At 41.2% G+C, this 27,643-nt stretch overlaps 1 protein-coding gene across 2 annotated transcripts in view; it reads right to left on the reverse strand.

Moving 5' to 3' along the window:
* LOC148408052 (A-type potassium channel modulatory protein DPP6-like) overlaps positions 1 to 27,643 on the reverse strand; it is a 115,972-nt gene that overhangs the window by 64,792 nt on the left and 23,537 nt on the right. The gene's annotated exons all lie outside the window — the stretch shown is intronic.

The raw sequence follows: 27,643 nt of genomic DNA on the forward strand, positions 1-27,643 counted from the left end.
AAATTTGGAGGATTCAACATGGAGAAAAATCACAGTGGCAGAAAGTGATATCCGCCATGTTTTTTTGTTTTTTTTTTGTGCCGGCGGATTCTACCGGGAAGCGGACCTTCATTACCCGCAAGATGTTTGGTCAAGCTCTGACCTTGTGGAGCTGACTTATTAGAGTTTCATTTTTTTATGGGCAGTCATCAAAATTCACTGCCATGCTCTGTCCACACACAATGCCAACGAAAATAAAAAAAAAGTAGGCAATATAACTGTTCACCTCCCCGCTATAATAGGTGGCGATAATTTGGTCGTAATCACACAAAATGCGGCTAAAACGATTGCTTAAAATCAACAAGGTACATGACTAACGCAATGAAGAAAGGAGGCATCATGACCTCATCACAGGAAGTAATGGTCTCACGTTCTTGAAAAAGAAGAAAGCAGCACTTGTATGAATTGAGAAGTGACAGCGCGCACACACACAAACCACTATCGACAATATTGTCTTCCTTCGTTGTGTATTGTTTATTCATTTTAATAGGGTTACCTGATGACAAAATTTCACTTTGTGAAGGAAAACTGGCTACTCCAATACACACATGCTGACTATTTTTTTTTTTTTTTTTGTGGGTCTACTCTTAGTAGACAAGCCATTTTATTTTATCGGTTATAATTTTTAAAAGCTAATTAATAGGTAATTGGTATTTTGCATTAAACCGCACCCACACAAAGAACCATCATGATGCCCTTGGAATTGAAGTATTAAATATGATTTCTGTACATTTAATTTTTAAAAAAAATTCCATGAATTCACGTCTTTTTATTTATTTCAACGGGAAAAGATGAGCAACCGTAACATAACAAAAAGACACAAAATGTGTCACACACACACACACACACACACAATGCAATTACAAAAACAAGACTATGATATGATGTCCTTGATAAAAAAAAAAAAAAAAGAAAAAGAACAGCATGTTCATTTCACCGTGATTCGTTTTGAAAAAAAATTTGACGTTTTCTTGGAAGCGGCCATTTATCGGTACATGCGTGGGAAAAAAAAAAAAAGCTCATTATGATGAAAAGAGCAACGCTAAACAACATCTGTGCTCTTTACAACATCAACGAAAAAAAAACGCTTAATTAAAAACCCCGGTCGCCATTTGCACGCCGTTTCGTCGAGGTCTTCTTTTCACGTCGTTGAAAATGAGAAGCAGGTTAAAGAGTCAAAGCAAACATGAGCCCGGGCCACGGCGGCGACGCAACCGCGGCGCCGGTGTCCACCCGACCTGATTGAGTGGAGTCAAGTGGGGTTGAGCGCAACTTAGCGGGCGGACGGCGGCAGATGGAGCGATCCGCCGAGCGCCGTGAGTGATGCGGCCGCAATCGAAGGCAAAAGCTGCGCCGCAAGATTGATGGCGCCCGCCGGTAAAAAAGAAAAAAAAAAAAAAAAAACAGAAAACCCGGCCGTTCGCTTCTGTTCTGATTCAAGACCAGATTAGCTTGGGAGAACGGGTCGGGTCGCATCGGTATTCAGCGCCGCCGCTTTTCTTTACCCTTTGAAAGCGATTGTCCCGAGGGGATCCGATATTGACTCGCCTTGCCGCCGCTACTCCGAGTTTCATTTGAAACGTACTTTACCTGGCAGAACCTTTTACGGGGAGGCAAAACTTTCAGGTTCTGGTAAGAAGACTGTCTAATTTTGCCAGTCAACCACTCAGGGTCAAGTTCTTGAAAATTCCTGTTAGGAGTAGCGAAAATGGCAGAAGACGCTAATAGGTAGCGGCTAAGCGCTCAAAACGTAGATCAGAAAATACCAACACTTTTAGCGTATATTATGTAAACCGCCACTTAGGTGGAATTTTTTTCACGCATGCTAGGCTAGTTAACATGCTAGCGCATGGTTTCAAAAATAGTGACGGATAAATGAAGGTTTATGAAGCACTTGGAATTTGGGACTTCTTTGTGGTGCTTCGTGAAGCTTGGTGTTTCATTTGAAACTTATTTACTCGGCAGACCCTTTTACGGGGAGGCGAAAATTTCACGTTCTAGTTGGAAAGTGGACTGTCCAATTTGCCAATCAATGGCGCATATATATATATATATATATATATATATATATATATATATATATATATATATATGGGTTGAGTTTTTTAATTGCATGTTTTAAGCCATTTTTTTCCCCATTTAGGCGGCTCACAATATATTATTTAGACGAGAAATGTTACAATGTTACACAGCTACTCAAAGAGGTTTTTTGTTTTTGTTCTGAAAATTTGAACCTGTCAGGATTCCGACTTTGAATGATAAACGAGTCATTTAGTTGCGAGTTGTGTCTGAGACCCATCTCCCCCCATTAATGTAGCTTGTTAGCTGAAGTTAAAGAAGGACGCCGCCGGCTTCCTCGCCGAGACGAAAATTGACTTTGATGCGGCGTCACTTAGCTTCACACGCCGTTCTTTCCCCGATCTCATTAGTCGGACTTCTCGAGGGACGGGAGGACGGACTAGAAAGGCAAAGCCGCGTTAAGCGCGTGCCATTAGCTCGTCCTGGCTTCTCATTTTATCACAGGCGCTTTCGTTGCGGGTGTTCAAAGGCGCTAAAGTATTTGAGACGAAAGCAGTTTGATTGCGCTTGGCGGCTAGCGACAAGCTAGCACAAAAAAAAAAAACATACGCTTGTAGCTTGAATATTTCTCCAAGGATTTACAGCATTATCGGAATATGCAAACAGCATCCGATCGTTTTGTCTTAACTTAATTGCGATATTGACGTAAACCCGCATTATAACGGCAACGTATTACCCAAGTTTTTCTGCGACGGGAGGAATTCTTTGAAAGTATTTGTGACTTATTTTTAAATGTGTTACCAATAAATATATGTATAAATAAATAAGTTTACTGTTGTAAATTTCAATATAAATAACTTCCTTATCCCAACACAACAAATTACGTTAAATTGCATGAATGAAAAAAAACAAAATTAAAAAATACATATTTTGTATAAAACAAGTGAGATGAATTATAAATACATAAACATTTTAATGCTTCATACATTTAGTACAGACATTTTTAGAGCAGTTTGAAAAAATATAAATACCTAAGTACCTTATATATATATATATATATATATATATATATATATATATATATGTGTGTGTGTGTGTGTGTGTGTGTGTGCGTGTGTGTGCGTGTGTGCGTGTGTGTGCGCGCGTGGGATCGAAAGGACGCAACTCAAATGGAAATGGCCCCGTTGCTTTCGAAATATTCCCAATTCCCAACTATTTGCAACGATTCGACAGCATTCGGGTTATCAGACATTTTTAGTCGGACATCGTCGCTACCGACCGCGCGGGTGTACCTCACGAAACTGCGTCTTTGGCGACTCACCCTCCAGAATCTCTTGGCCGTCTCCACCCTGGACGGCTTCCTCCCCAGGCCCAGCGGCGTCCCCAGCGGAGTCCCCAACGGATGCTCGAACATCATCTTGGCGTCGCTTCTCTCCGATTGCCGTCCTACGTGGATGTTCTAGCCTGTTTTTTTTCCCCAACCAGCCAATGCCCCACCCCGGCCCATTAGCCGGCCGGCGCGCGCAAACAAAAACATCAGTCCCTCCGTCTCCAAACCCCGCCGCCGGTCCCGCCCATTTATCAACGCTAATGGAAGCCGGTACGTCGGGCGAGATGGCCTCTTTACTTTGGGCCGCTCCGGGAGAGTCTGGTAATAAAGTGCGGGGGCCGCTTACGCGCGTGCATGGGCGCCGGCTGATGAGGCAGGCGGAGGTAATTCAACACCTGCGAAGGGGACGCCGCGGAGGGAACAATCAGCGCTAAACTGTTTACTCCGCCATTAGAGCATCAACATGGCGTTTCGGCCTGATGAAGTAACCCGAGGAAATGCAACGGGATGGATTGTGGCGGGGGTACGCCGTGGGCACTCGGGTTTAAAAAAAAATAATAACTCTGGCTCAAAAAAAGGACTGAACCACTGTCTGAAAATACTTGGGTTAAAAATAATCCCGAAATAAAGGGCAAAACATGAGACCCGATATTTGGGTCAGTGTTTTTGACAAAACAACCCGAATTTTAAGGTTTTCTTGGACAAAACGACCTATTAATGAGATTGCTTTGTGCAAAACAACACATAATTGTAAAAGTGCAACATGAGGATTGATTTGAACAGCGTTCTGGGTTGCTTTGCACAAAACAACCAAGAAAAATGCATTTTTTAAAATCGTAACCTCCGAAAAAAAAGGGAGAAAACAACCTAAAAAAATTGCGTCATATTGGCCCAGAAAATTGGGTAATTTTTGAGTGTAGTTTTGGAATGATCACGATAGTTAAACTCAATTCAACACGATTTTCGGGTTTGTTTTGTATAAGGCAACCTCAAAAATATTTTTGGTGAGAAAACAGGCAAGAAAATTGGGTTAAATGAACCCAAATAATTGGGTTGGTCCTTTTTTGACCCAGAATTAACTCATTTTTGACCCAACTGTAGTTTTATAATCCTCATTATACTCTACAGGCAGTTAAGTTAAAAATACAACCCAATGTGTCTTTAAAAAAACAAGATCAACCAAACATTTGGGTGGATACCACCCAATTTTCTGGGTTGTTTTGGATAAGGTTTTTGTAAACAACTGACCCAAATATTTGGATTGGCCCTTTTTTGACCCATACTTGAGTCATTTTTGACCCAACTGTTTTTTGAGTGTAGCTTTACAATCTTTATTATCGCTACACTCTAAATATAACCCCAAAAAATAGCAACCCAACATTTGATCCCCCGTCAAACGTCTACTTTTGCCTCCCGGACCCGTCAACGGTTCCACGAATACGTCAGAAGAGCAACGGCGAAGATTATGTTAGCAATCATCCCTGAAAAAGCGGGGCCGCTCCCCGACACAATGTGATTAAAAACATTTCACCGTGCCGGAGATGATTTCTGACATGCCGCACGCTGATTAAATCCCAGCCGCACCTCGTCGCCAAATAACACGAGCGTGCGCACAATGTGCCCGGTGACTCTTAATAACTCCTCGTTCCCGGCCCGTGCCACCCACGCATCTTTAAAAGCGCATTTTTTATCATTAAAACGCAAGACCTTTTTTTTTTTTTTTAACGCCACGTCGTTAAAAAAGCAATGATGAATTATCTCCATGCCGATCTCATTTTAATTTGGGAAATTCTATTAGGGAATTTTCTGGCCCGGGTGCTCTGCCTCATTATAATGAAACACACTTTTAATCAGAGAGAGGAAAAAAAAAAAAAAACCTTAACCTTCTTATGTAATTATTATTTTTATTTTTTTTACTTTTCTGATAAATAAGAGAAGCCCGGGTCAAAATGACCCAAAAATATTATTGCTGGTTCTTGGGGGTCACTTTTTTTTTTTTTTAGTTAGCAGGATTACACACAAAAACGTTTCTGTGGCTTTTGGATGATTACACATGACCCCGGGTCAAACTGACCCAGGATGTTTTTACTATTCCAGAGAGACAAACGTATCAAACTGGTTTAGAGGAAGTGTTGCCTTTGTTATTTTGGGACTGGGTTTTCAATCTAAAAACAGTTTTTGAGACTTTTCTCTAAATGCACACATCCCCGGGTCATATTGACCCAGAGACATTAGTGGGGGGAATCGAACATAAATCACTGGTTAAAAAAAAACATCGGATTTGGATTATACAAACGTTTCAGACATGTTTGTCTGACCGTAATAGCAGAAGGTTTTTTTTTTCTTTTCAAATTAAGAGCAAATCAATTGGAACATGATGTAACTTGTTGCTAGGTTTGGTCATAGTGATATTCATAGTCATTTGGTCATAGTGATAGTCATATTCTCCATCGAAAAATGCTGTGCTCTATTCTGCTGGTAACATATTTCCCAGGGGGGAGAAAAAAAAACTGTTGAGAAGCAGCGTTCTGAAAATAGAAAACAAGTCCCACTCCTTGTTCAACTACTCCGCCAACAAACCTCGACTTGACTGAAAGAAAAACTAAATAAATAAAAAAACAAGCGTGATTTGTCCCGTTGCTTCGCTTGGCATCCCAGGGTCATTCCTCACGGGGGCAGCTAGAAGCGGCCGCATCCATCCCGCCCGTAATGGAACGTACGGATCCCGGAATAAAAAAAAAAAAAAAAAAAAAAAAGCAGGAGGTCGTTTGTTAGGGGACTGGCGCGGGAGAGAGAGCGCCAAACGAAGAAGTGGCGTCCGGCTCGCCTCGTTCATCAAGCGGCTGTGCCGCGCGACGTGAAGCGGGAGGTCAAGGACCGGCTGGAGGTTGCGGCTGTGATGTCACGCGCCACTGAGCAACAGCTGCGGGTCAAAGGTTGAGCACAAAAAAAAAAAAGATGGAGGAGGATGACGATGATACGGTTTATGAAAGCCTAACCCAGGCTCAAAATCCTAACCTCAAACTTCTCTTAGAACCCTAATTTGAAACCTTACCACCAGGTTTCATCCATATTGGAAAAAGCTCCACAAAAAATGTCAAATCTCAAAACCTGACTCACAAAAAAAAAGTTTTCTGAGCTTTGAGCTCACAAAGTGACTGGCATGGTCACCCCTTGAGGATTTTTTTTTTTAAAGGCGAGCGCCTCAAAGCATTTTTTTTTTGTATTCCCTCCATACTCTGCCAGAGTGAATTGGCTTTATCAGCTCTGGTCATTTAATCGAATCAACTAGAGACTTGATCCTCTCCGTTTTCGTAATATTCCTTTGTGCGATGGACTCGGACGTCGGTTCAGTCTGCTCGCTTCTTGAATCGAAACTACTGCCGGCTAACAACCTCGGCTAACACGAGCTGCTGTGATCTGCAACAGGCACTGGCTGCTAACGGCCAACTGCCCTCTAGCTCGTCCCGTTACGCTAATTATTACAAGTAATAATTTAGCTGTTATAAGTTAGCGTCAAAAACTGGCTTTCGCAAAAAAAAAAAAAAATCACATTTTTAAGTTACTGTTTCCAGGATGCACTCAGTCTTGGATTTCATTTTTGGAAAAAAAAAAAAAAATTTTACATTTGTATCGGGGTATAGTTGCCAGGTGATTGCACGACTGACCAATGAGATGCCGCTATGGGCGAGGCAGTCCTGGAGCAAGGCTCCATTTCCAGACAAGTGTATAATCAGACGCATAAAAATGGTGTCTATCCTCCGTTAGATAAACAAAAAAAAAAATGCATCAACGGGTTCTGAAAATGGCTCTATTTCTAGTATAGACGTTTATATTTGCAGTGCGGTATAGTTTCAAGATGAATGACGTGTAAAAAAAAAAGAAACAAACTATCAGAAAACGGCAAAAAAACAAACAAAATAAAACAACGCTAAACTATCAGAAAACGTGAAAATACGCAGTTGTGTGAACCTTTGTTGGAGCTCGCACATTGGCGAGAAGTGCACAAGTGTTGGGCGTGATTTGCCAGCCCCAAAGCAGCCATAAAATATATTTTTCAACAACACTGCATCCACTCATCAATAATTACTCCGGCGTAAAAACGGCGAGTGTGTGCGTGTGTGTGTGTGTGTGTGTGTGTGTGTTGTATTTTGAATGCTGAAAAAGCAGAATCCATTTTGCGGTGAAGAGAGGTGATTATCTTCCGCCATCTGTTGCCACTAAGGCACAAAAAAAAGGCAACAAGCGCCACTTCTGGCAGACTTCCACTGGCAATATTTTGTGTCTTATACACTTTGAAAGCAATCCTGATTTGAAACCCTACTTTGAAAGCCCGAGCCTGAGCTGAAACGCAATTTTTTGCAAACCCGACCCTGCCTTGGAAACCTAATTTGAACTACTAGCACTTTTGAGACCTCAAACGCTGATTTGAAACCCTACATTCCACATCATGATTTAAAACCCTAATTTAAAACACCAGTTTTTTGCAATGACACCATAATTTAATCTCTCGACCTTTTGAACCCTTAATCATGTTTTAAATCATTTGAAACCTTACTTTGAAACTAAGCCTGACTAGAAACCCTACTTTGAAACCCCAACCCCCCACCCCCCCGACTTGAAACCCAATATTTTTGCAATCCTACTTTGCCTTGAAACCACAATTTTGACCACTTTTTTTTTTCAACCCCCAACACCGATTTGAAACCCTACTTTCAAAAACTAACCATGACTTGAAACCCTATGATGTACCTGTAGGCCTTTTTTCAACCCTTAACCCAGTTTTGAAACCCTACTTCCAAGCACTCACCCTGATTTAAAACCCCACTTTGATCTCCTGATCCTACCTTGAAACCCAAATATTTTTGAAACCCTACCCTGCCTTGAAACCCTTTTGAACCCACAAGCCATTTTTGAATCCCTAACCCAGTCTTAAAACCCTACCTTGACCTGTTTTGAAGCATTAATTTGACACCGTAATTTGAAACCTTAACTATTTGCACACCGTACCCTGAAACCCTAACTATGGCTGGAAACCACAATCCAAACTTGACAGTATCATTTGAATCTGAAAACCTCATTTGGCTTGAATCCTTACTCTAAAACCTTTATCACTAACTTGGATGACGTATCATGGATAAAGTAAGGTGCCTGCTATATTTTATGGGATGCGGTCCGTAAAGGCTTCCGGCGATACGTAAAGCAGTCGGATATTTTTCACACCGCACATACGAGGGCGTCGAGTTTAATTAGCACGCCGCGGCAAAATATCGTCCTGTGACGGGAAATTAGCCAGATGAAGGAGGCGCCGTAATTACATTTACAAGAGTCAAAGTCATCAACGCGCAAAAACACGTACGGGCTAGCATGTCAGCGACTAATTCCAACGAAAATGAACTAATCCACAAAAGGAAAAAAACAGTAAGCGCTAAATGCCGGACATGCGTCGCTATGGTTACCGGCGTGAAGTAAACTCCTAATGTCACAACGTCCGATTGCGCTTTTCAAAACGGGCGTTTAAAGCAGGCCCGCTAGTGCGATTAGCGGCTTTGGTGGCCGTAGTTTGCCCGCATTAAATTTGATGCGGCGGTTTTAGCGTCGGCGCACGCACGGTCCGGTCGTAACATTTTATGACGAGAAGCTCGCCAGTGTGCCCGGATGTAATTTGCTGAGTCGGGACAAATCACAACGCCGTAATGTGTTTGCAGCATCAATGTTAGCGCAGCGGCGTGAAAAAATAAAATAAGGTTCCGTCTCATTATCCTTGGCTGTGTTTTGGAGTTCAACGGAAATAACAGTAACATCAGTTTTTTTTGTTTGTTTTTTTTTTTTTTGCTAAATATAAAGAACATATGCCCTTTAGCATTGTTGCCTTTCTACATGTGTTGCCACACTATTTTTGTTCAAATATCAGTTGGTAACTAAGCCGCACAAATTTGGTAGCCCATTTATAGCATTTCACCTAATTTGTTAGCATTAAGCTAGCAGGCTTCAACCAAAATAAATTTTTCTGTAGTTTTTTTTTTTAATTGTTTGTGCTCAAATATCCATTCCTATAAAACCGCCGTTACCAAGGCTAATCGTTAGCATTCTCTATATTTTTCTGTTGGGTCTGTTTGTTAGCATTTTGTTAGCATTAACGTGAGCATCGATGCTAATCATTAGCATTTTAATAGTGGATAATGTCGAATTCTGGGTTTTATTTTTAGCCTGACTTTAACCTGAACATTCTTGTGGCGTAAATATGGCCTATGAAAAAAGGATTATTTCTATTAGAGTGGTATTTCTACTTACGAATACCGCGTTGCGAAAAATTCAGGAAGCGCCCCTTCGGAAAAATATTGTTTCTATTTACGAAAAAAAATTCAGGATACGATTTTTAGTGTATGAGACACCAGTACTCTTTCGAACAAGGCTGAACACTTGAGTCGCTAGTTAACTAACGTGCTGTCGCGTCCGACGTTAGCGTCGTTAGCACAACACAGGAAGTACCTCGCATGACCTTAAACTAAACATACATGCTCAAAATGATCCCAAAATAAATATTATTGCCACTGTGGACATGTAAATGATGCCTCGATCACTCGAAATGTAAAATAAAATACACCAGCGCCATCTCAAGGCAAACAAATGTACTACAGTAATATTATCAATTGCTACACTTAATATTATGAATTTAAAGTGATGATGAACATTTTTTTAGGGCTCGGAACAAATTACATGTAAAAAACGCCTCTAGTTTTGAAAAATGAATGACTTCTAGGATTAATTAATTTCGGAAGTAGCGTTTTCACTGTATTGACATTATTCATCATTTTAGTAATGCTTTAAAATTGGCCATCTTTGCCGCTGAATTTCCCATTTCCGCTTTGTCTGGAATGCCAATCGGAGAAATATAATTTCCTCCGCATTTGAGTGCGTGTTTTTCATTGATTTTATTTTTATCCGCGCTCGCTCTTGCCCTTAATGCAAAGTGCAGCCGCAAAGCCATTAGGGCGCAGACTTAAGTGTGACGAGTTAGGCGAGGAAAGGACGTGACTTGATTCCAGCTCGCACACTCACGTTGCGTGTGCGCGCGCGTATGTGTCACAGGTCCGCGTCTGATGTCTCCGGAGCCTCATTACCAGCGTGCTGATTGGACCAGCCTGAGACAACAAGACCACAGCGAGTGGAGGGAAAAAAAAAAGAAAGAAAATAGATGTTTACGCTGCGCCAAGGGGGGAAAACAAGAAAATCACACCAGTGGGACTACACCTTTGATTGCAAAAGTAAAGATCTATTTCGACTTTTTGCTTTTTTTAACGGTTTTTAGTTTAGAGGCCTAAACGCTTCCCGAAGAGCTGTCTCATTAACGAGTGTGAAACGGGGAGACTTAAAACTGCACTTTTGTAAACTAAACAAACAAAAACAAGAGGAAGTTCATGTATATATATATATATATATATATATATATATATATATATATATATATATATAGTTGTAGGTAATAAATAAATTAAATAATAAATAAGGTAATTAGGTATTTAAGTAATGGATTTCTTTTGGTTATTAATCGATAAAGTAATTGATTATTTCATGATATTTTTGCAGAGGATAAAGAATATATGACTGGAAGTACTGCTGTGTTATTTGTTGCTTAATTCATATTCCACTAATGCAATATTCGTGATATTATAAAACATGTAGTAGTGACAAAAAATATATATGACAGAGTATTGTGCAGAGGATAAAGAATATATGACTGGAAGTCAGGCAATTTTTGTTGTATTATAAAACATATTGTAGTGACAAAAAATATATATGATAGAGTATTGCTATATTATCTGCATAAAAAAATAGAATTCTCTATCATTTAAAAAACACTATTTGAAAACATTATAATATAAAAAACAAAACAGTCACAAACAGCTTGTCTTACCTTCTCAGTGCAGCACTAATATTAGTTGTATTTTGCAGAGGATAAAGAATATATGACTGGAAGTCATGCAATATACGTTATATTATGAAACATAGGAATGACAAAAAATATATATGACAGAGTATTGCTATATTATCTGCCTAAAAAACAATTAAAATTCTCTATGATTTAAAAAACACCATATAAAAACACTATAATATAAAAAAACATAGTCACAAACAGCTTGTCTTACCTTCTCAGTGCAGCACTAATATTAGCTGTATTTTGCAGAGGATATAGAATATATGACTGGAAGTATTGTTAAATGTCTAGATGTTCCCGCTCAAAGTCAAAGCCGAAACGTACGGCTCAGAATGAAGGCGGAGCTTAACGAGCGGTCTCACAAGGAGATGAAAAAAAAGTCCGCCCTTTCATTTCGGAACACTGCTTCAGAATGACATCAATCAAAAAGTTGTGAAGGCGCCGGTCAAAGCGTTTTTTGAAGTCCGCTCAACGGGGGCGGCCCAGCGGGCGAGACCTTCATCCCGGTTGGGCGCCGCCGCCCTAATCGGCGGGATGAAATGTCACCGGCGGCAGAGGGAAGACCCATACGGCAGATGAGAAACGGCACGATGAAGCAACTTTCCATTTGGGATTCAAGACAGAAGACCGTTACCTGTATGTAACCAATCAGATTCGGAAGCCAAGACATCATCATCACCATCATCATCATCAAGGTCACGAAGAATCACGGCTCGCCATCAGAAGTCATTGCGGCGCCTCCCTCCATGATTGATGAGGAGGGAACATAAGTGAGCGTTTGCATCGATTTCAGCTCAGCGAGGACTTAGCGCGCCAACAAAGACCACGCGCGCCACTCAATGAATCAAGCTCATGTTCTCATGACGAGCCGAAACGCGCGCTGATTAGCCGAGAGTCTTCGCGAACGCCGCGAGCGAGCGCGGACGTGCGGCCCGGCGATCGCCCGGCAAACTGGCTCTATCTCGTTTACAGTATGTTTGTTGTTTCCGCTCGGTTTGTTTTTGATGAATAATTTCACTATGTTGAGCCCTTTGCGTGTAGCAATAACTGCTTTAATAAAATTGAGTTCATTTAAGTTCGATTAAGCTAGCTCTATTCAATCTATTCAATATCTAAATAGCTATATCCAACTAGCTCTGTTCGGCTAACTATCAAACCCTACCAAGACAACCCTAACTAGCTTAGCCCTCCTACCTACCTAGTTATTCAGCTCTACCAAGCTAGGCAGACACCCCTAGCTAACCAGCTCTACTTAGCTAACCAGCTTTAACCAGCAAAGCAGCTCTACCTAGTTCCACCAAGCCGGGCAGCCATACTTAGCTAGCCAGCTCAACCTAGCTAGCCAGCTCTAGAAAGCTAACCAGCTCTAGCTAGCAAGGCAGCTCTACCTAGTTCTACCAAGCCAGGCAGGCCTACCCAGCTCCGCCGCTCTGCCTAGCAAGACAGTTCTCCCTAGCTAACCATATTTACCTAGCTTGCCAGCTCTAGCTAGCAAGGAATCTCTACCTCGTTTTACATTCCTTAGCTTACAAGCTCTAGCTACCTAGTTCCACCAAGCTAGGAAGCCCTACTTCACTCAGTCGCTCTGCCTTGAAAGGCAGCTCTACCTAGCTAGGCAGATCCACCAGCTAAGCAGTTTGACCTAGCTAGCCAGCTCTACCCAGTTAACAAGCTATGGCTAACAAGGCAGCTGTATCTAGCTCTACCAAACTAGACAGTTCTTTCTAGCTCAGCAGCTCTGCCTAGGTAGGCAGCTTAGGCTAGCATGACATCTCTATCTAGCAGGACAGCTCTAACTAGCTAAGCAGCTCTAGCTAAATAGGCAGGTCTACCAAGCTAGGCAGCAGCCCTACCTAGCATAAAATTATCTGGCTCCATCCAGCCTTACGAAGCTAGCTAATTGACCGTTTTCCATGTTTGTTATTGAATGACTAATTTCATCATGTGTACAGCACTTTGTACGCAGGTAGAGATATGTAACACTAACTACTACTCAAAGCTAGCTAGCTCGCAAAGCTAGCTCTCGCTACTTTTCTCTATAGCTCGCTTTACTCCTTTTCTAGCTCTCGGAGCAAGCATTCCTTATCGATATATCTAAAAATCTTTGTTACCGACGTTGGCACCGCGGACAGATCCTGGGCCAATTTGAATTTCAGCACCATGGAGAGCTCTGCAGTCGTCACGAGCTCGTGAACCAACAGCACCACTGTGTGGACTCATTTGCGAATGGCAGCCTCATCAACTTTTCTTTTTTTTTTGCCCTATGCTCAAAATGCAATCGTCGATCCTCACAACGTGTTTAAGAAGTCAAGGCGAACTTTTAAATCATCCTGATTGGTTGTTAAATTTTAAAATAACTACAACAGAGCAGTGTTATTATTATTATTCTGAATAATAATAATAATGATATAAATGAAGTCCTGCTGGACTTACGAATAAACACGTCACATGTCTACATAAGCAGGAATAGACTTCTATAATGGCTGCACATTTTTTGTCATGAAAATAAGAGCTTTCTGTGCGCAAAGCATGCTGGGAAAGAAAAGGTTGGCCTATTTCGAGGCGCAAACGTGGTCCTGCTGTAAAACGACGTCTAAACGGATTACAGCCACGCCTGACTCGATTACTCGGCCGCTGCAGCACAACAGACCTCTGCAAAAAATATCTCGCCATTGATTTATTTACTCTTAAAAAAAATTACCATGCGTCTCTAAACAACAAATGTAATTTAACTTCCTTCCAGGCAAGAGGAAGAAGATTATTTGTGGGGAGCATGAAAAAATATAGCTTGTAGTAACGTGTAAATTATATTTATCACTCCTTTAGGGTGCAATTCTGGTTAGTTGTGACAGCAGTTATCCACTAGGGGGCAACAAATGTGCACTTTAAGCACCTCTAACAGACACTATTTACATCGTTTTATGTTGTTTGTTTTTTTTAACATGGCTACATGAGTCGAAACCGTTTCAAAACCTAAATGACCCCGTAAAGGATTGACTGTGCTTCATTGATCACGTGATATAGCGTATTTGTACCTAAAGAAGTGTCCCGTGAGGGTGTTTCAACATGCGCATCCTCAGCATGAAGTTTTTTTTTTTTTTTAAGCTTTTTGCCCGGTCAAATACGTCGTGTTTTTTTTTTGTGTGTGTGTGTGTGTTTTTTTTTTTTTTTTTGTCTGCCAGTGGAGGCAAAGGCGTGGCCGACCGCGCAAGAAAATTCACATTTGCGAGGGCATCCAACCTATCAGTGATTTATGACAGCTGCCTTCTCATTTCATGCTCAAGTCTCCCTGGAATGAAGACACCTCCCCCCCCACTCCACCCCCCACCCACCCCCATCTGACTCGACGTGACAAACTACATGTAAACAATTGTCATATAACGATACAGCATGAATGATTTTATTTGATTATTTTGGTGTCAAGGGACTGTAATGCAATGAATTGAGGAGTTTCATGAGGACAAAAGTAGTTATATGATGCCAAATTGTGGCACCTTAGCGCCAAGGAACTGTAGTTTAGTGACATGCGGAGCTCGGTTGGATAAAAAGTAGTGCTTTGGGACATAATTGTGGCACCTTGGCGCCAAGGGACTGTAATGCAATGGATTGAGGAGCTTCATTTGGACAAAAGTAGTGCTTTGATACAAAAGTGTGGCATCCAGGCGCCAAAGCACTGTACTACAGTGAATTGAGGAGTTTAATTCGGACAAAAGTAGTGCTTTGCTGCATAATTGTGGCATCTTGACGCCAAGGGACTGTAATGCAATGAATTGAGGAGCTTTATTTGGACAAAAGCAGTGGTCTGATGCAAAATTGCGGCATCCAGGCGCCAAAGCACTGTACTACAGTGAATTGAGGAGCTTAATTCGGAAAAAATGAGTGCTTTGGCACACAATTGTGGCATCTTGGTGCCAAGGGACTGTAATGTAATGAATTGAGAAGCTTTATTTGGACAAAAGTAGTGCTTTGATACAAAATTGCGGCATCCAGGCGCCAAAGCACTGTACTACAGTGAATTGAGGAGCTTAATTCGGAAAAAAATGAGTGCTTTGACACACAATTGTGGCATTTTGCTGCCAAGGGACTGTAATGTAATGAATTGAGAAGCTTTATTTGGACAAAAGTAGTGCTTTGATACAAAATTGTGGCGTCCAGGCGCCAAAGCACTCCACTAAAGTCAATTGAGGAGCTGAATTCGGTCAAAAGTAGTGCTTTGCTGCCATATTTGCGGTCTTGATAGGAAATGAACCCTTGTTTTATTTATTTATTTATCGGGGGCGGCGGGAGTCAACGATTTGATCCCGACTCGCCTTTCCGTATCATCTGCAATATGTCTTGTGGACACCCGCTGCGCGAACCGAAAGCGGCTTTGACAGGCCTCGCATGCGAGCGCGGGAAAGACGTGCCGGCGGAAGGGCGAGCGAGCTTTGACCTTGTCAAAGAAAGAAAAGAAAAAGCAGTGACGGGAAAAAAGAAAAAAAAAGCATAAAAAGAAAAATCTCAGGTGTGTGAGAGAGAGCTAAGCCATGAATTTTTACCGCCGCGCCACGTTTCTCTGATGGGGGCCATTTTTCAGCCCGAGTGCTGTCATAAACCCATCCGGCGCCGCTCGCTTTGGGAGGAATGGAGGCGGGCGTATAAAGCTCGTATTTGGACTCGGTCGGAACGGCGTCCGGCGAGAAGGAGCCGATTTGCCACGAGGACGCGCGGCGTCGTGCGCATTCCGCCGCCGCGCTTTCAAAGCGGGATTAAGCGGCGCGTGGTCCCGGCCGCTTTTCCTGGGCTTTGAGTGACAAGAGCCCGATTGGAGGCGCCGAGGCCTGACGCCGTCGGGCTTGCCGTTGTCATGGCAGCCGCATGCAAGCGGCTTCTTATTTAAATCAACGGTTCATAACCATCTTGGGAAGTGAGCTGCTGGATAGTTCTTGAATTGATTCCAGTGCCATCAATTGGAAATACGAATGTCCATTTTGTGCCAGAGAGACGTCAAAGTTCATCTTTACAAGGGCCTTTTCAAAACAAGAGCAAATTAATTGGAAGTGTTGTGTTCACATTGTGTCCATGTCGTTTGAGTGTGACAGCAAAGTGAATAGCGTCCGAGCCAAACACAAGGCATTATTTGAAACCCCGCGTTGTCCTCTACTGGGGACACTAGGAATTAGGAAGTTGCTCCCACAAGACCAAAAATTAAAAAATATTTGTCATAAGCATTTTTTTTTGTTTTTCCATTTTATATTTTCACACATTTTATACATAATCAATTACTTAGAGTAAAGCCTAAAAGTAATCAATTACTTGAGGTACCAAATCACAAAAGTAATCTATTACTTTTGGTAATAGTCATCGATTAAGTACTTAATTCATAATAATTAGTACTTAAGTAATTAGTAATTGATTACCTTAGCAATTGATTACCCTAGTGCTTAATCCACGGCCTAGATGCCACACACACACACACACACATATATATATATATATATATATATATATATATATATATATATATATACACATTTTTTATCTATTTATTTTGTACTGATGTTTTATTTGTATTCATTTATTGACTTAATTTAAGATTACTTTAGTTACTAATGTAACATATATACATACATATATACATATACATATATATATACATATATACATGTGTGTGTGTGTGTTTACATGTGTATACACACACACACACACACACACACACACACACACACAAAAAACAATGAAAAATGTAACTATAAAATGGAAATATAAAAAAAATGCTTATTGCAGGGTTTTTTTGTTTTTTTTTTGGGGGGGGGTCTCTCCAAAGGCACTCAGACAACCAAAAAGGCGTGAAAAAAAGCCCTCTCACATTTGATTCATCCGCCGCCCGACATCAAGACAATGTGGGTGCGAAGGAGGGGCAAAAGAGGGGTGCGTGAAAAGCAAAGCGCTCCCGGGGGTTGATTTGCGCTTCTGACAGCTCAGCGAGACGCCAACAAATTCAGCAACTGATGGACTGAAAAAGCAGAAAAGGGCCAAAAGCCGTTGACAAACTGTCTTCTCTGCGCTAGCCGCCTTTTTCATGTCAGAAATTTACCCCCCCCCCCCCCCCCCCCCCCCCCCCCCCCCGCCCCATCTGGAAGCCTAATGGGCAGGCTTGCCTCAGCCATTTTCTTCACACGCATTTCACATGCATTAAACTTCAATTTCATCCTGCATTTGTCCACTCTTTTTTTTTTTATCATGCCCAAAGGTGAATGTCTCATGATAAAAATAAATAAATAAAAATAAAAGTGGGAGAATGGAAAAGTGGTGGATTTAAAGCCACTATTGATTTTTGCGCTAAAAAGAAGTTAAAGTGACGAAAGGTAAACACATTTATATTTGTTATTTCACGAGAGAAATCAATAAGATCCCTCGCTTGGCTTGGATTTCATTCCTTCATATTTCACTATTCATTCCAAAGTCATTCGTGCTACTCCCACCTATTATTCATTTATTATTTTTTTAAAGGGGAGCTTATAAATGAGCAAACATTGAAATGGAACCCGAAAGACCTTCTCTTATATGATTGCAAAGCTCAGAAGAGATGGGAATGAGTATAAGCAGCAAAAATGAAGAAAATAAAAGTGGGGAAAAAAAACAAAAAAAGAAAGTGAGGTATGAACAGCAGGGGGCCCAAAATTGAACCCTGTGGAACACCAAATCCTATTGAAACTCAGCCTGTCCATTTTTTATCCACTGTAAAGGAGATTTGGTTTGGGGCTATATCTTTGGACTCATCGACGCTACCTACTAAGAAATAGTATGCTCAGCAGGGGCCCCAAAATTGAACCCTGTGGAACACCAAATCCTCTTGAAACTCAGCCTGTCCATTTGTGTCCACTGTAAAGGAGATTTGGTTTTGGGCTATATCTTTGGACTGATGAAAGCTGCCCTACTAACACATAAAATGATGAGCAGAGGCCCCAAAATGGAGCCCTGTGGAACACCATATTCTCCCGAATTGCAGCCTGCTCAGTTGTGTCCACTGTGGTGGACATTTGGTTTTGAGCTATATCTCTGGACGCATTAGAGCTACCCTATTATTACGTCGTATGATCAGCAGGGGGCCCAAAAATGGACCCCTGTGGAATGCTTCCAAAATGCAGCCTATTCATTTGTGTCCACTGTGGTGGACATTAGCTTTCGGGCTACATCTTTGGACTCATTGACACTAGAGTACAAATACCAAGTATGATCAGCGGGGGTCCCAAAACTGAACCCTGTGGAACCCCATGTTCTTCTGAGATGCAGCCTGTTTTTTTTAACTCATTGCATCTACCCTATTAAGTCCTAGTGTCCTAAATTGAGGACATTGGATAACGAGCTTCAAAAAAATAAATAGGAAAAGTTGGAGGTGCGCTTTGGCGCTTTTGAAAAACAGCAAAATGGAGAAATTGCTGGCGTGACATCTCAAGTGAAAGCGAGTCTGCGAGTAGCTGCAGCGCCAGCCATCGACGTCGCAGTCGGGAACGCCGAGTCGGGAACGCCGAGTCAGCAACGCGTTTCGACGTGGAGGCGGCACAAGGAGCTCACTACAAGAAAGTCCTGTTTAATCTCCTCCACATGACACAAAAGCAGCTAAGATCTTCTTGTCGGATCATCTGAAATACATCGCAGATGCTTTGTTGCCCTCATTGAAATGAAATACTGGCATTGAATTAGCCAGTAATCCAATTTAGAAGGACATCAAAGAAGGAAATCAAGAATAATATATCACTCATATGAAAAGAATTTCAAATAAAGTTTAAAAAAATGCCATAGTATAAATGAGCAAAGTAATGAGACAAAATAAGCCATCACATGTAGCATTTGATAGCACCCAAATAAAGATTAAAATCAGCTGAAGGGGGGATAATCAGGATGATACCGGTACGCCGCATCGATTTGATACTGGTAGAAGGCATTGATACAATACTTGCCGTTGACTCAATTGATAATGAGTGAATTATTGACCAATGGCGTTGTGTCAATACCGATACAAGGCGACGTGTTGATACCGGATACATGGCGTCAACTTAATGAGCGATACATGGTTTCGTGTCAACACCAATGCATGGCATCCTGTCGATACCGATACATGGATTCAATTTAATAATCACTATACGGCATCGTGTTGATAATTGATACACAGTGTCGCGTCGAGACCGATACACACCGTCGTGTTGATACGATACATGGAGTCAACATAATAATTGTCTTGTTGATACCAAGACATGGTGTCGTGTTGATACCGATACATGGTGTCAACTTAATAATCGATACATGGCTTTGTGTCAATACCGATGCATGGCAGTGTGTTAATACCCATACGGTCAACTTATTAATCGGTAGACACTGTCGTGTTGATAATTGATATACCGTGTGGCATCGATACAGATGCATGGCGTAGGGTCGATACGATAAATGCCGTTGTGTCCGTATCGTTACATAACTTAATAACCGATACATGGTGTCGTGTTAATAATCAATACACAGTGTCGAATCGATACCAACACCAGTGCCTCATGTCAAAACAGATACATGGAGTCAACATAATAAATTGACACAGGCTGGGTTAGGGTTACATCGACAAAGGATATAGGATGTGATATCAATATTTGCCGTTGCCTCAATACAGATACATGGAGTCATGTTGATACCAGTACAAGGCTTGGAGTAGATACTGATACGTGAATAGGTGTCGATACCAATACATGTCATTAACTTAACAATTGATACAGGCGTGGACATCATAGAGTTTCACGGTATTGACTAAAAACTGATACATGGCATCGACCCGATATCAATCGTAAGAATAAAGTCTATATCAGTATGTGATAGACATAATGTTGATATTTTTGTCATGATGCTTGTGCTTGATAATTGACACAGATACTTGGCGCGGCTAACTATAAACACTTGCCGTCAATTTGATACTGAAAATTGGTATCATTGTGGCCCATCCCTAATTTTTTTTTCCAAAATGTGAGCTGCATCCTGTTTTTTCCTTCCTTGTTTTTCCTGGCAGCTTACAAACTTCCACCAATGAAGGCAATGGGATAACAAGTTTGCTACTGCCATCTAGTGGCTGTAGTCTGAAGTGCATTTTTTATTTTTATTTTTTTTAGCATCAGAGCAAGTCTATTACCATAAATCATCTTCTATTGTCTACAAAGCGGCGGACATAAAGAGTGTTTTATTTGATCCGGCTTGACAGGGACTCTTTCAATCACTCAGGACTTAATTGCGCTAATGAAGATGAGGCCATTAGCATGCGCGCCACAGCACCACCTTATGCTAGCTAGCGCCCCCACCTCCAACAAAACACAGTTAGTGCTCGACTCGCCCAATCCCACTCGGCCATCAATCACACGGCGTTGCGCTCGGATGCGCGGGAACCCATTCGCCGAATATTTGGGAGCGCGTGCGCTCTGCGACACACACACAAGCGCACACACTAAAATTCTTCCACCTCTGCCTTGACTTTGTGCACCATCCATCTTTGTCTGCGCTCGTTTCTTTCGACGAACCTCTGATGTCAATTTTGAAATTTAACATCATTGCTCGAGATGGAAAAAGAAAGAATTGGCATTCGAGCGCCTCGTTGTGGCGGCGTGGAGAAGTGCCGCAATGACATGGTGATATATTTAAGCGACGGAGGACTTTTTGGAGGATAGATTGTTTTGTATTGAAGCTACCTTACAAAGTCCTTGTGTGCTCGGCAAGGGCCCTAAAATTGAACCCTGAGGAACACCAAATCCTCCTGAGAAGCAGCCTATTAATTTATGTCCACTGCAATGGACATTTGGTTTTGAGCTACATCTTTGGATTCATTGACACTACTCTATTGATGCCTAGTATAATCATCGGGGGCCCCAAAATTGAACCCTGTGGAACACCGTATCCTCCCAAGACACCGCATGTTCATTTATGTCCAGTGTATTGGACATTTGTTTTTACTCTATCTTTTTGACTTATTGGAGCTACCCAACTAAGCTGTAGTAAGCAGGGGGCCCTAAAATTGAACCCTGTGGAACACCATATCATTTTCGTTTGTGTCCACTGTAGTGGACATTTGTTTTGGGCTGTATTTTTACAACCATTGGATCTACCCAACTAGGTCCGAGTGTCCTCAATAGAGTACATCCTGGCCTTTACGACAATGTCTTGTGTGTTTGCATGAGATGTAAATCACAAAACTGTCTTGCCAAGACAAATTGGACACGAGTGGACACAAATTAGTACGCTGGGTTTCGGAAGGATATGATCATCATTTTTCAAATTCAAGTTTTAAAGGAGGTGCTTCAAAACAAAATGGCCGACTCATGTATGTATAATTTTAATGTGATTTCACGCCGTGACGGGAGCAGTATGTTTCTTTTCGAATCAAGAGCAAATTAATTGTAACATGACGATATTATTAAAAAATATTTATCTATATAGTTAAGCTGGTACTTCCATTCAAACACACGTGAGTTGCATGTGCATATATTGGATGAAAAAAGCCAAACGCAAAAAACGCAAGACTGGCTGAAAAGCGAAGCGAACTCCCCACCGCCTCGAATCACGCCACACGGAGGGAGATTTATACACGTCTCCGCAATTTGCCCTCGTAAATTGCGCCCAGCATCACTGGGGGATCGCGAGGAAGCAGCGGGCAGTGTGAATTGATGTCGCGCTTAAAAAAATAAATAAAAAAAATGCAACTGTGCATTAAAGTCAACACTTAACAGGCTCCATAAATGCTCAAATATGTGGGCAAAAGTATTGGGACGCATTAGGCATTCAGGAAATGATACTCAGTTATTTGTTATGGCCCATGGAGCAATTATATGTCATTTGTTGCTTTTATTTAGCGGAACCCCTTTTGGAAAATGCCTGGTGTTGCTTTTTACCCTTTTTCCACATGCACATTGCAATTTGTTCATCATCTCATTTTTGAGCTGGCCCATCTTTACATTTTTTTTTCTACAGTAGCAAGCTAGCCAGCTAGCTAACATTCAGTGTGAATAGTTAACGTTCACTGCCGACGGATATGCAAGTAAACAAAAAAAAAGGCATAAATACATATATGTGGAATATATGTATCCCCCCAAATAAAATAAAATATTTGAACTCATTCAATCCCAAAGACGTATTTTTACGTTTTTACCAAGAGACCAGACATTCAAGCCCAGGCAACTATTTATTTATTATTTCTGATTTACTGATATGTTTTATTTATATTTATTGAATTAATTTAGGATTACTTTAGTTATGTAATATATATATTTGTATTAAAGTAATCATTTACTTAATACATTTCATGCCACGCATTTTAAAGCCTTTTTTAGACATTATAAAATGTTTGATAAAATATAAATAAATAAGTGCCCAAGACTGAGTGTCTGGACTTGTTAAAATAATAATAATAATAATAATAATAATAATAATAATTCTTTGAGTTTGAATGAGTTAAAAAAGAAAGAAAAAAAAAAGGTAATTTTCACTCATGGGTGTCCTATCGTCAAATCCGATATCGGGCCGTGTCTAAATGTGGGAAGCACGTTATCGTCCGAAACGTCTCGAATAAATCAAGAACCAACAATCAATGACTTCATTGATTCCTGAAGGAACGTGAAAATATGTGCAGTTGAACATCAGAGTAGCCACAACATTAAATAACAGCCACAGTCATCCGTCCGCCTTTCATTTCACAAGTCTTCTCTGCAGACATAGCAGTGGCCCCTCAGGGTCACAATAAAAGATGGAGCGAGCGAAGGCCGGACAAAATGAGGGGGGGAAAAAAAAAAAAACCTCTCCCAGCAGTCCGAGGAGGCAATCGCAACATATCGTCGGCTTTGACGAGGCGCCGCGGACGCTCGGCGGTCTCAAATGGAAAAACTGAGGGAGACTTTGCGCACGCATTGTGCACTTGAGCTCTCCAAGAATTCACTTGTCATCCACTCGCTAAATTGATCGTGCTCCACCTTGTCTGCTACTGTAGTCCTCCAAAAAAAAAAAAAAAAAAATGGTGCCAGGAAAAACTTGCTTTCAGAGCTAGATTTCAAAAAGATGAGCTGTACTGCTGAAGAACAAAAGTCCAACCAAAATGGCAGACGTCCTGTGTTGTTTTGGACATGTCCCTCTGAGACTTTTCTGTGGGCCTACTCATGATAGATATTTTTACAAAATTTCATATTGCTATGTTAAACTGTCTTGAGGGGCCCCATTTCAAATCGAAATATGAAGACTCCTGGAAATGTGGGTAAATTCCAATATGGCTGCTTCAACCCAATATGGCAGATCTCCCGTGCGTTTTGAGGCATGGCTTCTTGAGACTTTTTTGTGGGTCTACTCGTGATAGACATTTCTACCAAATTTCATGTTGCTAGGTCAAACTGTCTTGAGGGGCTGAATTTTCAAAAGGACTAAAATGAGTCCTGGAAATGACCAAAATGAACCTGAAATGGACATTTTACCCAAAATGGCAGATGTCCTGTGTGTTTTTGGGCATGACTTTTTGAGACTTTTTTGTAGGTCTACTCGTGATGGACATTTTTACCAAATTTCTTGTTGCTAGGTTAAACGGTCTTGAGGGGCTGAATTTTAAAAAGGACTAAAATGACTCCTGGAAATGACCTAAATGAACCTGAAATGGACATTTCAAAGCAAAATGGCAGATGTCTTGTGTGTTTTCGGGCATGCCTTCCTGAGACTTTTTTGTGGGTCTACTCTTGATAGACATTTCCACCAAATTTCATGATGCTAGGTGAAACTAGATTCAGGGGCTAAATTTCTAAAGGACTAAAATGACTCCTGGAAATGACCTAAATGAACCTGAAATGGACATTTCAAAGCAAAATGGCAGATGTCTTGTGTGTTTTCGGGTATGCCTTCCTGAGACTTTTTTGTGGGTCTACTCGTGATAGACATTTCCACCAAATTTCATGATGCTAGGTGAAACTAGATTCAGGGGCTGAATTTTAGAAAGTGTAGAAGGACTCTGGAAATGACCAAAATAGAAATGGACATTTCAAAGCAAAATGGCAGATGTCTTGTGTGTTTTCGGGCATGCCTTCTTGAGACTTTTTTTGAGTGTCTACACACCTACCAAATTTCATGTTTCTGCACTGCCTCGGGGCGCATAATAACATTAAATAAAATGAGCCGGTTGCAGAGTCCATTAATGTAAATTATACAAAATAAGATATGCAAATGGTCTTTTTTTTTTTTTTGCAGAAACATCAAAGCGGCGAGAGGAGAGTGCACCTGAGCTTCTGGCTGAACATTTTAATTGCCTTAATTCACGAAGGAAAAAAAAAAAAAAAAAAAAACACATTAATTGAAGGCCTAATTGGATGCATTTCGAGCCCGGCACACCTGACTCCAGATGAAGCGTTAAGTGATGGCGATGTACAGGAAGCCTTCCCGCGCTGCGCTTTAGACACTTTAAACAGGCTAACAACGCTAACATGGCGCAGTCAACGCCGGTGAATATTTCATGAGACGCCGGCGGCGCGCTCGGCCGCCCATTGATTGGCCAGATTTACAATGTGCAAATTGGCTTTGCCCTCAGAAGTGAATTTGTATTACAGCCGCGGTTAATAAGTCGACAGATAAGCAAATAGGTCCGTCGTTCGTCATAAAAGCGTGGTCGCGCCCAAGCGTTATTAATAGGTGCGTGTAGGTATGGCGGAAGTATCACAAAATAGAGAGAAGATGATGATGATGATGATGAAGAAAAGGGCCGCTTGGAGATGAAGGACAGCGTGTGAATAAAAGATGAAAGTTACGCAGCAGAAACTTTCTTCTGCTTGCTCATTAGAGACAGAATGTGTTTATGTATTTATTTAATTCGGTGCTAACAATTTTAATCAGTTTGTTTTTCTAACTTGATTTTTTTTTACATTATTTGATCGTTTTCATGTGAGAATTGATTTGTTTTTTTGCATTTTTTAAAATATATTTTCTTTGTATTTATTTATGGTAAATATGGCCGCATAACAGAGTTGAAGTTTTACTTTTGATTATTTACTATTTAGTATGCCCTACTAGGTTCATTTTTATTTTTAATTTGGTGGTTTTCATTGTTTTATATTTCAAGTTTGATGCTAGTGTTTGTGTTGTAGCATATATCATTTATTTGATTTATTTGTTTCTGTTTAAATTATTTTTGTTTTTGTTTTTTTCATATTTTTAATTTGGTTGTTGACTTTATTTGGATTTTCTTGAGCATTTTTAATTATTTGGTTTTATTTTTTCACAGCATTAGTGTTTTATTTGAATTTTTTTTTATTTCCCTTATCTTTATTTGGTTCTTTTTGTCAGAATGTCAAAACAACAATGGCAAAAACAAACTCAAACGTCCACTACAATGGACACTAATGGAGTGGGTCTCGGGAGCATACGGTGTTCCACAGGGTTCGATTTCGGGCCCCCTGCTGAGCACACTGAGAGTATTACCAATATGCTGGGTCTCTGGAGGATATTATACTTTTATGTCATGACACGTTTCTTCATTAAGGCTTCGTCGATGAGCGGATGTCGGTAGTAATTTACAGAAGGCTAGCGGGAGGGTTGCGTCCAAGGTCGGCCCGGTTGATCTGGAACAGGATCAGAGGAGGCAGAAGTGAGCGGCGTGAGTTTAATGATGGCCAGGCGCAGTCGCGACATGACAGGCGGAGAAATCTAATTCCCCGCATCAGCATCAGACGCAACCTTGCTGCCGCGGTTCCGCCCATCTGCTCGTCTTCATCATCGTCACCGCGTCGGCCCGACACATAACGGGAGCTCGTCCAAGTTTGGAGCTTAAAGCGGCAGACCGGAGGAAACTAAACGTCAAATTGAGTGTTTCCGGGCAGGACTGGCCGCTCGCTTGCCAGCCGTCTCCACAATCTCTGTTTGTCACACCCTAAAGATAAACAACTCCCAGAAATTAAAATCCAATTTAGCTAAAGGAGACTGACAAACACGTGTTGGCGCAAACTACACATTTGGTGAAGTTGTCGCTCGACTTTTCAGCAGGTGTCGCTCGCTTATTTATAGTCAGCGATTGAGCTATTTGCGTCCGACCAGCTAGCTAGCAACAAGCTTGGCTAGCTAGTGCTACGGCTAAACTCTGTAGTGGGTATATCGTTACTGAACTAGTACAATTTGTTTCTGCTTCGTAATTTACCTTTTGGGATATATATATATATATATATATATATATATATATATATATATATATATATATTAGCATCTAGGCCGTGGATTAAGTACTAGGATAATCAATTAAGGTAATCAATTACTAATTACTTTACTCAAGTACTAATTATTATGAATGCAGTACTTAATCGATTGCCACTTTATTACCAAAGGTAATTGATTACTTTTGTGCTTTGGTACCTTAAGTAATTGATTACTTTTGGGCTTTACTGTAAGTGATTAATTTAGTGCGTAAGAACTAAAAGTATGTGGTGGCTTTCATACTTTAGTTTCTCAAGTAATCAATTACTTTAGTAGTTGGTTCATTTATTACCAGTCATTTTTAGAAACTCTTTTGGGGGAAAAAAAATTATAAAAATATAAATATGTACTTGGGATATAATATCAGAAAAACATACTTTTGTTTTAGGGATCTGACTAAAACTTATGGTTTCTTTTCTTACCTTTTTTCATTTCATATATTATTTTCGTCCTTTCATATGAGTACGGTCATATTTTTTCATGTTTGAAAGAAATGAACTAATCTAAAATGAGTTATTCAAACGAGATGACGCATCTTTTTCCATCAGGAAGAATGTCTTCAAACTGAGTTTTTTTTCCCACGTTGGGCCTAAAAATAACAAGAAAGGGAAAAAAGGGCCGCCAGTCAAGCAGATCCTTGTTAGCGCACACGGAGTGACCGATGTCCCCCACCTGTCCTCCACACGCCTCCCCAGAGATTAGAAGCGCCAACGACACGGCGGACAAAGCAATGCCGCCTCACCCCCTCCCTCGCGGGATACGGGATACGGAGGCGGACTCATCCCACAAAATGAAAAGAGCCATTGGAGTCCGGCGGGCCCTGAAGGTAAACGTGGCGTGCGTTCACAAGCAGCTCCTCACTCTGCTGACCAGCTATTTAAAGACACATGCTCCGTGTTTGTCCAGCTCTAACAAAGTGCGTCCCGGCGGAGCTTCCCGCCGTTTCCCGCAACGTGGGCGGCGGCAAACATTTCATTTGCATCCTCGCCGCGGCCGCCCGGCTGGCCTTATCGCTCTCTATTTGAGAGTCAGATAAACTCGGCGAGGTTGAAATGTCTCCGAGGCCTCGCGGGGGATTTGCATGGCGCCGCCGGCGTCTTCCG

The sequence above is a fragment of the Hippichthys cyanospilos genome, chromosome 19 (genome assembly GCF_059441005.1).
Source record: "Hippichthys cyanospilos isolate Australia breed blue-spotted pipefish chromosome 19, RoL_Hcya_1.0, whole genome shotgun sequence".
NCBI lineage: Eukaryota > Metazoa > Chordata > Actinopteri > Syngnathiformes > Syngnathidae > Hippichthys > Hippichthys cyanospilos.